At 36.9% G+C, this 16,650-nt stretch overlaps 1 protein-coding gene across 3 annotated transcripts in view; it reads right to left on the reverse strand.

The window, feature by feature from the left end:
- GRIK5 (glutamate ionotropic receptor kainate type subunit 5) overlaps window positions 1-16,650 on the reverse strand; it is a 3,838,183-nt gene that overhangs the window by 2,128,202 nt on the left and 1,693,331 nt on the right. Inside the window, exon 4 of one of the 3 annotated variants that reach the window (XM_044080790.1) lies at window positions 2,909-3,062. The exons of the other annotated variants lie outside the window; for them this stretch is intronic. The gene's annotated coding sequence lies outside the window, so the exon portion shown is untranslated. The remainder of the gene's footprint in view (window positions 1-2,908; window positions 3,063-16,650) is intronic. 3 annotated transcript variants of the gene reach the window in all.

Raw genomic sequence — 16,650 nt, forward strand, 5'->3', positions numbered from 1 at the left:
ATATATATATACACACACACACACACACACACACACACACACACACACACACACACACACACACACACACACACACACACACACACACACACACACACACACACACACACACACACACACACACACACACACACACACACACACACATGTAAAGTAATTTTTGCAGTTAAATGCATATTGATATCAGTGCAATGTTATCCTGTCACTTTACTTATTTATGTACGTTTACGTTTTTAGCATCATACATTTCTTGTAACATATTCACTGCCATTTTGTGTTTTTTGTTATCTTTTTTACTCTGTATGAGTGGTCATATTATTTCCCCCGAGTACAATCATTCAGAACTGATCAGTGCTCTACCCTGGTTAACAAATACAATCAATCAGTCAATAAATAAATATATAATAAATGGCATCCGCTCTGCTTTCCCAGTCTCAGTCCATTTGGGCCAGCAGTTAAGGTCATCTGAGATACCAAACAGTTTACCAGTCATTGACATCAAAGAGCACTGAATTTTTCTTCATTTGTCACTGAACTGTGGTTGCTGTTCCTTTGATAACCATTTTCTGGAATTATATTTCTACTGTATAACACAGTGTACACATTCATATTAATTAATTAATTACAGCTGCAGCTGAACTTAATTATTTTTGGCTAGTTTGTTAGTTAATTGCAATTACGTATTACAACCTGCAGCTGACATTGATTGATGATGGTTTGTGTGCTTGATGGGCCTAATGCTGTATTTAGGACACAGGCACATAATTAATCTTTTTAAGCAGCACTTTATTCAGCATTCACAGACGTTGCTTGAAGAAACAGTACAGCGTACTAAGTAATGTCACTTCCTAAAATAGATTATTAAAAACTAGCTTCTTCAGAGTTGAATTAAGCAAACTATACTAGACAGCCAACTGTTTTTTTTTCTTTATATATTTCAGTTTGAAGCCTGTTTTCCCAGATAGAGATAATTTTTTTCTTACTCTTTAATGAGTTCCCATTACTGAAGTTCAGTTTATTGCCTGTAAACAGACTTTAGTCTTTCCATAAATCCTCCCTGTTCTCCCAAGAAATAAAACTTTTTTAACCTTATACCAATGATTTAGCCATTTAATAAGATTATTTTTGTTCCTTCCTCGGGATTCTCTTGGTATGTGTATGAGTTTAAAGGATAGTTCATCCTCCTCCCACTTTCATACCTCGTTTACCTTGTTTTAATTTTTGTCACACTTCTAACAAATAAATCATTTGTATCTGCATGAGTAATAATCTGAGGCCTCTTCATAACTCTATCCAGAATCTTGAAAGCTTTGCTCTGCACAGTGCAGTCCAGTTCCTCTTACCATTTCACCCAGATTTGGCTAAGGCTTTGACAGATTGCTATACTGTTTCAAAACATAGATACATTCAGTTCTAAGTACATTCACCTTCAATGAACCTGCTGTCTAAATGAGATGATATGGTTAACTCTGGGTTTGGTCCTATTATGTAGAAGCTTCACACATAAACAAAGTGACTGTCTGCTGTATGAGAGGAGTTTTGATAGGTTTGGGTGGGAACCTCTCTTAACATATGAGAAGTTTGCTATTTATCACTCTCCACTTGACAGCATTTTTTAACTCTTGAAAATTAGATTAGCTGTGAGACACGGACCTCAGAACATACCTCTCAAGTATCCATATTTTCATAGAACGTCTAGATTTTTGCCTCACATTTTTGGTCTGTTCCTCATAAATCTGTGGTTTTCTGGCAAATCGCTGAGGACTGAGGTCATTAAATAATATCATAAATGTAACTTTCTGGCTTTATATCCTTCATAAAATGTTTGCTGATGCAAATCCTGCTATTCTCGCAACTTTCTCAGTTTATAAGAACAATATTTAATATCTGTTCCAGTTTTTTCGCCTCCCCTTTTTTTAGGCTTTGTCCAGATTTCTTACATGAAGAGGTGAAGAAGTATGCCCCAGAACTAGACTGGCTCCTCGGACAATAGTCTAGGAAAGAAAAAGAACAGTAGTGATCTAGCTACTGTGAATGAACCTGTCAGATTTATGTTTATTCTACATTTTTACCAGCAAACGGCATGGGTAAGTAAAGGCAAAAGTCCTGGGGTACTGATGTGACTGTGGGCAATTAGAACAGTAAGGCTGTAATATTGTTATTTTGGGGTGGGGTGAATTGTTCACCAAAAGCTATCCTTTTGTTGGCCATCCAATAAAATCATCCAGATTGCCTGAGTGTCTTGGAAGGAATGATGATGACTATTAAATGAGCAAACAAAACAGAATTAAAAGTACTGGGAGTGTAAGTTAAATTGTGTTAGAGTTCACCAAGTATTAGACTTAACTGCACATCTCAGCCTTATATGACTAGTAACTAGATCAGCTGTGCATGTTCTAGCCCTTTCCTATCACGCTTTCATCCCCTAGTGTTTTACTTCTGCCTAGACTGCAATCACTTTTAGCCATTACAGGTTGACCAGCAGTCCGGTTGACTGGTGATTCCCTAGTACCTACATCATCTTTGGTCCTCCTTAATTTCACTGCTATTTTCTATAACACTGCAAGCCCCTCAGAAGTAAAACCTCTTAATACTGTAATGTTTCTGTAAGTCTAAGTACATTCTACCATTTTGTACATACAGTTCTGCTTAGGCCTCTGGAGTAAACCCAACATGGCCTTCTACCAATGTTCTACCATACTCACTGCCACATCTCCACTCCCGCTACAATCATATGTTTAGTCAAGATCCAGTTTGAGCTCTTTTCCAGATAATGATAACCACACCGTGATGATCACCCAGTTGTCTCCTTTCAAAATGTATTTTCTGCAATGCATCATTTAATATGGAATATACTTAAAAGTCATACATGATCAGTCTATGTCATAGTAATCAAAGTAGGACTTACAGGTCCTCTCCAATCTCTTTGTTCACGCCCTTCTCACTCTCTTTCTCTGTCTCACAAGTTTCATTCCATCAATAAATTACTTCTTTGTCTCTGGATCAGTGATCTGAGCAGCATATCTTGTATCAGTCATTTAAATACATATTTCTCCAATATCCTGTGAAAATACCAGACATAATTAGTACAAATGTAGTTTCCCTAATCTCACAGTACATACCAGTGTACAACTGTTTGCTGTCCATCATGATCCTGGAACCATAGGCATCACATTGATATGCAGCCATGTTACATCGAATATATTTCTGAAACAGCAGTCATTTTCATTATGTTTGTAACCATTACATTTTAAATTATAGAGTTGTGGATAGAAAAGGTCCAACTCTAATCAGATGACATATCCAATAAACGCTTGATTCAATGAATTAATCAATTAATCAATACATAAACAAACATATTTAACTGCTTCATTACTTTGTTTTTGTTTGGTTGAGTGGTATGACTGAATGGGACAGGTAAATTTTTAGCAGAAGTTGGGGAGTAAGCTCCATATTCACCAAGAAGGGGAAAACAAAACTTGTTGAACAATGTCTCCAAGCAATATAGTTCAGAGCACAGAAACATATTAGTTTAGAGGACAATAGAGTTATGGGCTAAGAACATCTTACAAGAGTAAAAATATTACAACTTACATGGCAGCAAGACAAAATCAAAGTTAAGAAATAAAAATGAATCAAAAATCTGTAAACTTTTAACCAGCTTTAATAAAGAAGACAAGAGCTAAATTGTGTAACTATTAAACATAAACAAATAGACAGACCCATTAAGAGATCTCTGGAATGCAGAAGCAAGAAGACAGTTTTCTATGAACTGTTTATAAGATGAACATCTGAATGCATTAAAGATATCATATTTCCTAATCTCGGGTCTAGGGACCTGATTTTTGTCTGTGACTTAGACAGAACATGCTGGAGAGACATATGTGTGTTCCAGAGAGACTGCTCCTCCTATGGAACTGGTTCCCATTCATGTGAAGCTAAGTTTGTGTTTTATCCAGTTGGAACAGGTTTCCCATCCATGTGAAGGAAAGTTTGTGTATTATCCAGTTTAAGAGCAACCTAGATCAATGAGTGAGGAATAGGAAAATTACTACATTGGACCTGGCACCCACATCCCTTATGGAAAGAGGTAGCTTATAAATGCCCACCTCTCAATGTCATATTTGAATACAGAACATTATTATTCTTTTGGTAAAACTTGCCTAGGTTTAGAAAGCTCCCCCCTGGGTCTTTAGCCTAGTAGCAATCTATGAATCTATAAGATAAAGTCTTCCATAATGCTAATATCGTTGATCAATGAATCATTTCCAGAGCTACTGTAGCTCCTAACTGAGGATTTCAGGAAGGTATTTCCAAGCTGCAGTGCCCTGGCAGGACTGTACCATCTTATGCAATTTCAGGAAGGTATTTCCAAGCTGCAATGCCCTGGCAGGACTGTACCATCTTATGCAGTACCACGTGTAGGATGCATGTTAGACATAAGAAACACGAAGGTTAGTTGTACATGCAAAGATAAATTAAATGTCAAATTCCGGTCATTTATGAGATATGAGGGCTAAGACATGGTAAGAGCCATTCTAGATGTTACTATGGGCCTTGCAGCTCAGTAGCAGGTTTGTTCTAATGATATTTAGAGTACTTGATAAAGCAGTGTAAAAGGCAGACCTATAATGAATCCGAAGGACAAACAAGAGGTTTATAAAATTTAGTGTCACCAGTCAGATAAGTTCTGAGCCTATATAGACAATTCAGGGTTAGGTTAACTTTTTCTGCAGCTTCATTTGCCTGTGATTCACATTGCATGTTGGTATCAGTGCAGGGTCTTGCATGTTTTTGATATCTACTACAAATTATGCCAGAATGAGTAGCAGTGGAAATGGAAGAGGGGCATCCATTTATCTGCAGAGCAGTGAAGTCTTAATTTGTTTTAAGGACATCCGGAATAAAATCAGATATAACATCATTTCTCTAGTAGAGAAATGCCATACTTCAAACGTTGCTGAACTGTTGTGAGGTCAGCATTACACAGTAAACTTAAATCACAGATGTGTTGTATTTCCTTTGCATCTCTGCAATGGGCCCACAACTAATTCGTAAAGAGGGAGAATAATAAATGATTTAGTATAGAGCCCTGATGAACAACTTGCTTCAGCATAAATACAGGAGAGTATGTTCCATATTATCCATTCACTCTAATTGTCATCTTATGTCATAACTGAAAATGTTTCACTGTAATTGTCATCTAATATCATAACCGAAAACAGTCCATTCAGTACACTTACCTGTTTATTCTCAGTTCTATAGCATTCAATATGTATAACAGAACCAACTGAAAAATATAAAATAAAACACGAGTCAAAGAGCTCAAGCCAGCATAGCTAAAACTCTGTAGTTAATCCTTAATATAACCGGATGCGACCCGTTTTACACATGGGTTCTTTTTAAGGGTACCCAGGACCCCAGGAGGGTAAAATGACCTGCTCACTATTACAGTGTTCTGTAGAGAATGTGTTTTACTAAAGCACAGCTCTAACTCAAGGCTTTTTGCCTTATCTCACCTACCAGCTAACATAATATACTTAAGTTTGAATTACTAAGAATAAGATACAAGATGAGGTAAAGCAATCACTTAATGTATGAATTGTGCTGCAGCATAAATCATTCATTCTCTGCAGCATTGTTCAGCACAACATTCATTATGTGTAATATACTTTGGTATATTTTGCTGAACATATGCATTACGCTGCAACATAGCTTTCAATATAAGTAACATTAAATGAACTCTGTGCAATGAAAGTGTAATGCGCTACAAAATATTATTCAGTTTAAGTAAAATAATGCACTTTGTGTCATTAAAAATGTAACCTATGCATTCTCTTTGGGAACACCATTGTAGACGTGATCATTAGTTCTGGGCTGTTGCTTAATGACAGCTGCCACTGTCTGACCTGTTTTTCAAGCTGTCAAGGGTCTTCCTTTATAGAGGCAATTTCACTGTCAGACTACCACTCTTCTTCATATATCAATTGGCACATGCCCTAAATAAAAGAATTATCCTGTGCCATCTTCAGCGCTTTTTGACACTTTGAAACTGCTTGAAAGCAGTTCTCAGTCGTGAGAATAACTTTGCTCATTTTAGTCTAAGAGTTCTGCCAATAGGTATTGTTGAAATTACAGCATTTTCTGTAACAGAATATTTGAAAAACTGATTTATAGTAATTTTAGTTATATGCTGACTTGTTATCCCTGTCCACAAGTAATTGTGCATGAAAAATAAAACATAGCCCATGAAGACTTTCGTTTTGTCTTTTTTTGCCTTGGAACATTGTATGGTTTCAATAACTATGAGCACTGTCAAAGATTTAACAAAATTGTGAAAGTCAGAATACCCAAAGATCTGAAAGCCTTTCATTTAAAAAGGAACTCACATGACTTCGGAAAAGAAAAAGATTAAGTCTGAGGGGGAAACTATGAAATACAGAAAAGGTCTGAGATTTCATTCACTTCAACAATGGATGAAATGCTTAAGGGCACAAAATGAAAAAGACAGATGAAAAGATAAAGTAAAAGAATACAAAATAATAAGGAAATTCTCATAAAAACACTGGTGGCATTGACACAGTTATAGAACAAAAAAAAGTTCTTGCTGGATTTACAATAAAGATAGAACAAAAAAGATTTCCCTGGATTTACAATAAAGATGGTAAGGCTTATTAACACCCACCTAATCAAACACAAGTTTTGCAGGGAAAAGTCAAGTTTACCCACTTGGTCACACATTTTGAGTTGAACTGTTTGGAATTACTCCTTCCTTAAAGCCATAACTAAGTTGCGGAAAACTGGGCAGTTGCCTTAGGCACAAACTGTCAGGGTGTGCAACCGGCAGGTCCCAGTGGTATGGGACAGCAGTGCCAGCATTTTTTTATAAAATTGCAAAGAAATGACTGCTTTATTAATGCGTGCTGACACTGCATTTGCAGCCATAACTGAACAACTTTAGAACTGTATGTGTGGTAATTTAACTGTAACAAGCTATTTGTTACCTTTGTAGCAAGCAGCTTGCTACAGTGTCAGAGCCGGAGAGCATTTTTCACTGGTCTTCAACTATGACAAGATTTTTTGTTCCTCAACTCAATGCAGGGGGGAGAGATACCAGGCTGGGAATTGCAGAAAGGTACCAGATGACCTACTTATGGTTCTGACTATAACCTTAAATATAAAAAGCTAGGACACAATTAGTTAGTAGATTTCCAGTTGTAGAAGTTTATTTAAGTGCCTGAACCTGGGCGTTATAAAAAACTGTAACAACAGTAGATCAAACAAAAATCATCATCAAAACAAATAGATATAAAATGAGCAAGTCAAATTAATGGTAAGCCTATTCAAATTTTAAACCTCTTTTAAATCCTGCTAATGTAGGAGAATCCCAAAGCCATCCAGGTGGGAAGTTCCATAACAGAGCACCTTGGTAACTAAAGAAGTGATGAACAGATGATTCAAGATTAAAATATAATACTTTCAGAAGGCCTTGTGTACCATGACAAGGGGAATGGGCATGTTTATACCTATGCAAAAGATCAGAAAGTTATGGTAGACCACAATTGTGAAATGAGGGGTCTATATTATATTAGCGAAAGTTTAAGTCAGTGAATGCTCACATGAGTGAAAATGCTGCAAATCGAACTTCTTATTGTGGGGGGCTGCCACCCCCCACACTCCCCTTTAACTATATATTCCAACTCCGAGATCGCACTACAGTGAGGAAAAGCAAATATCCCACTCTTCACTGTATCACAACCCCACAAGTACCCTTTTGATTTGCAGCATTTTTGCTCATGTGAGTGTTCGCTGACTTAAACTTTCACTAAATTAATATAGACCCAAAATGAGAGACAGACCAAAACAACCTGATAATAAATATCAGGAAATAGAACAGGAAAGGAAGAGTCCCTCTCTGTTGTGAGGACCATCATTGCAACAGTCTTAGAGGAACTGAGTTTAAGCCTATTACTGACCATCCAGCCATGAAGGAGTTCCAGAGCATTTAAAAAGGGAATTAAAGTCAACCACAGAATTCTTAGGAAATAAGCTATGTCTCATCAACACAGCAATGATATTGTAGACTTCTTGAATGGATAATGTCATCAAACTGCAATAGATAAATGGTCAGTAATAAAGGTTAAGAAAGGAGCCATATTGTACCCTGCAAACCAATAGGTGGAAGGAGGTAGAATTTATTCTTGACACCACTTCTCTGAGTATGACCAGAAAGGTGTGAGGCAAACTTGTCAAATACAATACCAGAGTTATCACACTAATAATGCTTTACTGTAGATGGGCTAAAAGAATGGAGTGGTCCATAAAGTCAAATGCAAGGGGGGGGGTTACAAAGGATCAAAGTAGGATACTGATGATGTTCTCACATAACCAGGGGATCATTCAAACTTCTGGGAAGAGCTGTCTCCATACTGTCTTCCTCTCCATAAATTCACAGTGGAACAAATCAAGAATGTCTTAATTGCTTAACTCCAGCTGAAGATAACCTTCTTTCTCAACAATCTTACCAAGAAAGGAAAGGAAGGAATTAAGATAGGCTGACAATTTCAACCTTTTTTAAGAATTGCAAAGACAAGAGATTCTTTTAAGCAGGATGGAGAAAAAGAATTTGAGTGAGGTGATGATGATTTCAAACATCAAAGCACCAATGGATCCAATGGACAAATAGTGTTATGCATACCAGGGGCAAGAACATTCAGGCCATCAATGTCAGGAAAGCTAAACTCTACCCAATAAAAATAAAAGGACATCTCCAGGTGACTAACTGCAAGACAAACAGAAATGGGGGGAGGAGGATCTGATGTGGGCAGTCTTAGCAATAAAGTAGCCAGTAGCCAGCTCACATTCAGCTGAGGACTTAGCCCACCAAGCATCAAGGCAACATTTATTAGAAAGATGTCCAGCCACTCAAAAATGAGATTAGCAACTTTGGAGATCCAAATGTTAGGCCAAGTAGTGATTTTCCAAAGCAAGCCTGTCTTCCAGCATGCCCATTCATCACCACCTCTGTGCCAACCTACTAAATGTCCTCCTCAGGAATTTTAAATATTGGTCAACCCAAGGCTCTCAGGAGACAAGCTGAACAGGGTGGATCTACACTGGACCAAAATAATCAACAGCCTGCCCTACTACAGTGTTATAAATGTTAACATGGTCATCTATGTCATCAGAGAAAGGAAAAATATGGTAGAGCAGATATAAATCTCTCAAAAGGGACCATATGAAGGTTCTTAAAAGTAACATGACCAATTTCCAGAGAATAGCAATAATGCAAGATAACTACAAGTTTTATGGTTGAGGGAGCAGACCGAGTCGATTGCTCAACAGATAAGTTAGAAATTAGAACATCAAGTTGAAACACAAGATCAACAGTATGCCCATGCATACAAGTGTCTGAATTCATTCCCTGCTTAAAAACAAAGCTATTCATAAGGCAAGGAAGCTCACAGACAAAAGTCAGAGAGTCACTGTAAGCTCTGATGTTTAAGTCACCTCATACTAACCAGTGAGGATAATGTAAAAATAGAAGAAATAAGGAAATATGTCATTTTTTGCAAAACAAAGATCGAGCAACAGCAGAGAAACATTACATAACCAGACATCCAGACAGAGGACCAAATCCCATAGCATATGCAAAAGTATTAGTTGGCCTGGTCTGAATATGATTAAAAAGAATAGCAATACAATAGGATAATAGCAACCCTCCCAGATAGGTGAGACCTAAAACAAACATTAAAAACAGAAAGGTCATAAGTTAATATGATAAAAAAAAGAAAAAGACCAAAGCTTGTGTCTAACTATGTTTCTGCAATAAACAAGAAATCATGGTCACATATTACATCAGACATGATGCTAAATTTATTTTGGTCTGATTTAACATTAAAACACAAGGGCTGTGCAAAGTCAAGAGTAAACCATGAAAACCTGTGTGAAGCTGCAAGAACTGGATTATCCAAGGTCTTCCAGAAAAAAACACTAAATTCCAATTCCAAAACACAATTTATTTCAAAGTTAAGTGCTTTCATCTTTATGTTAAGACTTCCTCAAAACAGTGTATAACATGTATATCAAGGACATTGCTATATTTTCAGTACTGCAGTACGGGTGCTGATAGAGGTCAAACGTTTTCCTCATTCAATTGTGATAGATTGTTCAATTATCTTTAACCAACCCAACATAAAAGCACAGTTGCTAAAACTGAAATGTACATGTTGCATTTGAAGTTATAAACACACATTTGTATATATATTTTTTAAGCTATGACACCGTTCGCATAATGCCGAGATTTTTAGGCTCTGTATTAGTGTAGTGCCTTGCAGGATGTGCAGTAGAGTCAAAAGTAACACTAACAGATTTGGATTGATTGATATCATGGCCTGGAATTTTCCTAAGAGAGCAAGGTTTTGCGATCTGTCCTATCCTTACTAATATGAATAGACATAGGACTAAGAACTAAGGACATAGGTGATGAAAGATATCAACTAAGTATCCTTGCTTTATAACAAGTTCAGAGCATACAAGTAGAAGTGGTCTGAGGTTCTGAGTTACAAAATTGCCAAAGGGCAAATAAGTGCTTCACAGAATAAGCAATAGTGAATATGTCAGTAAACATGCAAAAATGTCCAATGTAGTAATGTAATTACAAATGATAAAAAAACTCAGAAAATGAAAAGATACCCTTCACAAATTAAGACAAATGAGTCAAAAACAGCAAGTAAGCTACAAACAAATAAAGCAGCAAGCAATGAAATGATAATTCTGAGCATGAAACTTTCTTAGGCATATCATTTGAAAATAAATGAAATATAGTAGTCCATTGTCAGCTCAACAAGTGTTTGGAAAGTAATTATGTCAGTTAATCCAAAACTTGGTTAGATGCTGGCATGTCTGGTTGTTCCAATAAAGTTCAAAGCTTGTTGAAAGATTTCCAGCACTAGGTTATTTTTAAATAGGAACCACTCTCCTGTTTACGAAAAGTTTGTTTAGCCAGTTGATGTCTTCAGTTCTATTCCAATCACTCTTAAAAAATGGATTTCCTAATTTAACCCAATGCTCAAGCATCATGACAGACACTGAAATTATCTTTGTTATCTGAGAAATATCCACAAGAATAATTTCAGTCTTGCTTGGAACAGAACAATATATAATATATTTTATTTGCATCTAACCCCCCTAGCAAGGGATCACTATCTTATCCACTCATCTCTCATGGCAGTTATTTAAAGCATAATATAATTACAGACAAGTGATATATTTCACATTTATGTTATCATGAAAATAAAAATAAACAAAACATCTGTCGGTTTAACACTAGCCTGTTTTGGCCAAGAGAGGGTGAACTCAGTGTATCTGTGAGTTTCTATTGTTTACAAACAGAAAGATTAATAAAATGAAGTATGCTATGCATGTACATACACGAATAGATGCCCATAGATACATACATGCATACATACACACATACACAAACACACATACACATATTAATAGACATACATGGATATACACATAAGAAAGAAAGCTTCATAGATGACATTTTTCTTAAATGCTTCTGATGCATGGCATATTCTGTAAGATAAAGTTTGCATGCTAAAAAGTTATCTACCTGTGACATCTTGTGAAATCAGGTACAACAACTTGTGTGGCTAAACTGCAGAGCTGTGTGAAACAGGAGGGCCATTTCTACTCTAATGTTGTGAATTTTTCATAGAATAAAATTTTCCAAAGAATATTAAGTTCCTAAATGAGTGGAAATGAAGTGACACATCTTAACTGTAATAAAGGCTATACAAAGTAATTCCATGATAACGCACATCAAGTTCATGTAAATACATAGCAAACAAATCTGAAAAGATGAACTGAGAGACCACACCATTTTGTTATCTATGACTACCTTCCACTGGGAAGTAAGCAAGCAAAATGTTATTTATTTTAAATAAGAAGCACAACATAGGGAATTTGTAATTCATCTATTTACTTGCATGGACTATAGAGTTTTTATTAGGTTTTACCTTCAATTAAAATCTAATGTACTTAAAACTGCTGCATAGTCATACCAGACAGGAATGTAGCCATGGTTGTTGAGATTTTATGTCAATTTCATGATGGCTGACCCTCCCAGCCTGCCCTAACCAAAAGTAGTTATACATTACTGAATTGTAAACAAAACTGCTATTCTGACTGCTTCTTCTGCCCCAGTATTCCCCATCTGGCTATGATTTAACTCCTAATTGGATTCTCACCAAATAGGACTACTAAAATGATTAAATTAGAAGTTTTTAACTAATTAGATAGTAAAAGAACCAGTGTTTGGGTGCAATAATTTTCTCTTCTGCCTCACTTGTACCTTTTTATTTTTATTTAGATGTCTGATGTTGCGACATGAGTCAGTATTGCTCTGGCCAAATGTTGCATCTATAACAATGGCATGGTATTACAGCAGCTATTGGAATACTGCTACAAAGTGGGAAATTTAGTCTTTGTTTTACCTAAATAGATGACTAATAATTTTATATCATTGATGAATTATGCCTGTTTAAGTGCTGTTCCATCAACATACAAAACATTATTTTATTTCTATATTTTTTATACCAGACTGAGTAAGCATGATCTGCACTTGATGAAACCAAACTGGGCTGCATCTAGTGTCTGAAGGTCACTTATGTCATTGTCTATCATTTTCCATGATAATTCTTTCCATTGTTCTGCATATGAGACTAGTCAGAGTTATGGGTCAGTAGTTACCTGCTCCTGTAGATGCTCCGTTGTGCAGAGGGATAATAGTTGCAGTCCTTCATTCACTTGGCATAAAGTCTGGCTGAAGGCTATGGTTAAAAAGTGATTCTAGTGACCTTGGTAGGTCATGTTTTGTGGTATTAAGGAGGCATCCTGGGATATTATCAGGGCCCATTGATGCAGTGGTCATGACCTTGGACAGTGCATTGCGGACCTGTTCCTTAGTAATAGTTGGGGGAGTTACAGTTGAGAGTATTTCCTGAGGGGTCTGGGGTGGACTGGGGTAAAACTAGCTAAATTTGCCAACTAGTGGATTTGCTATATCTTATGTCTCACCATAAGTGACAACATTTACAATTACTCTTGCACATTGCTGTGTATTAGTTTTGAGGTTGCAGAAATAGCTGAAGAATTTCTTGTGATTGTCCGTGGTCTAGTGTTGAGCATTGACCCTGATGATTTTTTCCATCATTTTTTCTCTCTTTTGTTATGCAGCCTACTGATTTTGGGATTCCATCAGGATAGCTTAATTTTTGAATTTGCCATTTTTTTTGTCATGTAGGTACAGCTTCTTCATTGCAGCTATTAACATAATTATTCAGGGTTTCCATAAAAAAGTATGCATAGGCTACAGTTTTGTCAGGGTTTGGGGGAGGGGCTTGGAATTTTGCCAGGGTATCACATAGTAATAGTTAGTTTGCCTTAGAATAATTCCTAAACGTACCAGTATTTGCTGAGGTTCCAGATTTTATTTTTATTTCAAAGGAGACAGCTTTATGGTTTGACCTGAGCAGTGAGGACATTACACTAGTGGAATACAATTTCTCCCATGTTACACTAGGGGAGTACAGCATTCTCCCATGTTTGGGACAATCAGGTCAAGGATGTCTGTGGCCCTAGTGGGTATACAGTCTATCTGATCCAGGGAGTTTGTGTTTATGAAATCCAGGAATCTCTGAGATTCCATATGTGTGGTTGTGTATGAATCCCGATTTATGGTGGGCTAGTTAAAGTCACCCAAGTATATGGTGTTGGGTTGAATGGGGAGTGTCTCTAGTACATTTAAGTAAGAGCTATGGGCTTCCTATGTCTTAAAAGGAGCTCTATAGCATGCAAGGTTATGGCATGCAATTTTGCCTATGGTAATTTTGACATGGAGGAGCTTAAGCATGTTATACTGTTTGACAAGTCTTCAGGTGTGTTTGCTTTGGATGAAAATTGAAATACCGCTACTTTTTTTTCCTTTCTGTGCAGTAACCATAGCTGGTGTTTGGCACCTGTTGTACCCATGGGCACAGGAAGCCCCAATTATCTCCACATGAACAAGGGCTCCCGTGCAGCAGGCATAGATTTCTCCAGCTCCTATGTTCCTTTTGGCACTTTGTGGCTGTCCGCACAACTGTGGGATGTGACATCACCACTCTGTGCGATTGCAAACTATTTGTCATTTTTTTTTTAACTTGCCTGTAAGCTGCACTCAATCAGGTCTGCTACAGTGAAGCAGCCAGGGAAGTCAGAAATCATTTTTTTTAGCAAGGAAATGCATTGCAACTTAAATGATGTGAACATAGAACTTCAGGAAATATATGCATGATCATACATAGTTCACAACTGAGATTAAAGCTTCCTGCATCGACAGCATCTGCATGTTTTTCATTAAACTGTTTTTACACCACAACTAATTGAAATGATATTTACCCTGTAACTCCCATACATACTTCAAATTAAGCATTTTTGCTGGGGGAGGTGACAATGCAGTCCCTATGCTGGTGGCAAGCTCCCGTATCCCTGAATTTATATATGCTAACTTCAGTTAACCCAGTAGTGGAGAAATAGGAAATTGCTACTAATGCAGACAGCAGTCTCACACAAGTAATAGTTATACTGTGCCTAAGAAACTCACATTTAGCCAGCTCTAAGAGGTGAGTTTTCAGCCACATGATTTTGGGTAGTTAGAACCAGACTGACTAGTATTCAGTTTCCTGAAAGAAATGGAGATCAAGCTGTCTAGCTTAGAAAAGGCTACCAATATTAATAGAAATACACAACCTCTCACTAAGGAGCTATTATGCACAGTTTGCGTACCATAAGAGCCTGTAAAACAGATGTGATTCTCTCTGTTGAGCTCACTACAATGGACTGTTTTGCAAGAAATACATTTTCTTGTTTCTCACAACAGCTTCTGTTGTCAACCACATCCTGGATCCCTTACCCAGCATCTGCCTAATTACCCCTTCAAAACAAGACTGAAGTGGTGAATCCTCAGTGTAAGTGTGCAGAGATGAGATCAGAATATGGCACGGTCCTCGTGGCTATGTAAGGCTTTTTGCATGCCCTACCCACTGTCCCACCCTCAAATGTCAATGTGCATTTCCTGAAAGAAATTTCAGTGCAACAGAATACACTGACACAAATAGAAGTTTTACAAATATTCTCATGCACAGTTCAAATTTCATGGTAGTAGTAAAGCTATCTTCATCAGCTTCACATTTAAGCTCCCTTGAGAAACATCTTTATTGTCTGTGTGGAAAGCAAATGATGTTCCCAAAGACAGCTCACTGATATATTTTGCCACCTTCTTCCTTACCAGGCCATATGCGCTTATGTGGAGCAAAAAAGCAGTTGTTCTGATGTTTGGCCAGGGATGATATCGGATTGTAGACCAGTATTCCTGTAGTGACAAGTACCATAAAATAATCTTTTAATATTTTTATGTTAAGCTGCCATTTATGAGTATGATATCCATAAGCCATAAGCAGTGAATACTTTCCTCTTCAAATAGTAACATAGAGTCTTTAAAACCCACTTTGTAGCTTCTCAATAAAACAAAGTATAGTGTGCTCTTTTTCTTTACTTATATATTTATAAATAATAAACATTTTATCAAAATTTGAATGTCTTATGTCTTTAAATTAGCAAAGCATTTAATCTTTAATAAACAAAAAAAATACTTTCACATTCAAAACACCACATAAATCTTGCTCATACTATTTTAATAATTCAGTGAGAAAGGGGAAACATGGAGTAGAAATGAAATAAAACTGCTAATAATAAATAACACATCTCCCTGTCCCACAAAGGCTTTCTCTTTTTTTTTCATCGAAGGAGGACATGTTCTAACTTTGTGGGATCTGACCTAGGTTCTCTAGCACATACCTCTCAATCCATCAGCACAATAAATCTGCACAAAGGCAAAAATAACAGTGAGGGGTAAAGACCCAAAAATGGGGACAGATTTTAAATATTGCTCTTATAAACTTACAACACTACTAGAATAGCAGAATTTGTGTTAGCATGCATTTTTCTGCAGGATATGAAGTCTGAAAGTAAAATGTATATCATTACTTAGTGACTTCAGTCCTCAGTGATGTGGATATCCAGCATCACCTGAAACAAAAGAGGAAAAAAAGAGAAAAAAGGGAGCGGACAAGACAAAATAAAGAAAATGTGGTTTAGTATTAAGTAATATACTTTACCATGAGTAACTATTGAAATAAAAAATACTCAAATAAATGTATGTATGTGTATCTGTGTATGTATGTATGAGAAAGTGTGTGTGTGTGTTTGTGTGTGTGTGTGTCTGTGCGTGTGTGTGTGCATCTCTATGTGTATGTGTCTGTGTATGTGTGTGTGTGTGTGTGTGTGTGTGTGTGTGTGTGTGTGTGTGTGTGTGTGTGCATGTGTGTGTGTGTGTGTGTGTGTGTGTGTGTGTGTGTGTGTGTGTGTGTGTATGTGTGTGTGTATGTGTGTGTGTGTGTGTGTGTGTGTATATACGTATTAACAGATTTACATATTTCTTTTTTTTTTTCACTTACCATGCAGGAAGAGGCGGTAGAGTATGCTAGTGTGCCAGGTATGGGAACCTTGTACACTGCCAGGATGCTGGGAAGACATGTTGGT

Source organism: Protopterus annectens, chromosome 8.part0 (genome assembly GCF_019279795.1).
Source record: "Protopterus annectens isolate FY-2018-M chromosome 8.part0, PAN1.0, whole genome shotgun sequence".
Classification (NCBI taxonomy): domain Eukaryota; kingdom Metazoa; phylum Chordata; order Ceratodontiformes; family Protopteridae; genus Protopterus; species Protopterus annectens.